Raw genomic sequence first — 393 nt, forward strand, 5'->3', positions numbered from 1 at the left:
CTACAGGAAACTGGCTCGGGTTGACATTGCCATTAAGAATGAATGGGGAAATAAAAGGCACAAATTTGCTAATTACTTAAAAACGGTAAATGTTATGAACGCGAAAAATACTGGCAAGCGTGCCATGAATTTTTGGAACGTGTGAAAGGTTGAACGAGGTGAATCGGTTGAAGCATGTGGGAGTAGTTAGATGTCAAAAAAGTGGGAGGAATAAGTTGTTTAATAATAAAGTACAATATCAATGTGTGAAGGCCTTCGCCTTCACACAATAATAATAAAGGACAGGAATAACAATAGTGTGAAGGTCTTCACCTTCACACTAATAATAATAATAGAGAATGGTGTAGAATAACATATGTGTGAAGGCCTTCGCCTTCACACAATAATAGAGAA

Source organism: Syngnathus typhle, linkage group LG15 (assembly GCF_033458585.1).
Source record: "Syngnathus typhle isolate RoL2023-S1 ecotype Sweden linkage group LG15, RoL_Styp_1.0, whole genome shotgun sequence".
Taxonomy (NCBI): Eukaryota; Metazoa; Chordata; class Actinopteri; order Syngnathiformes; family Syngnathidae; genus Syngnathus; species Syngnathus typhle.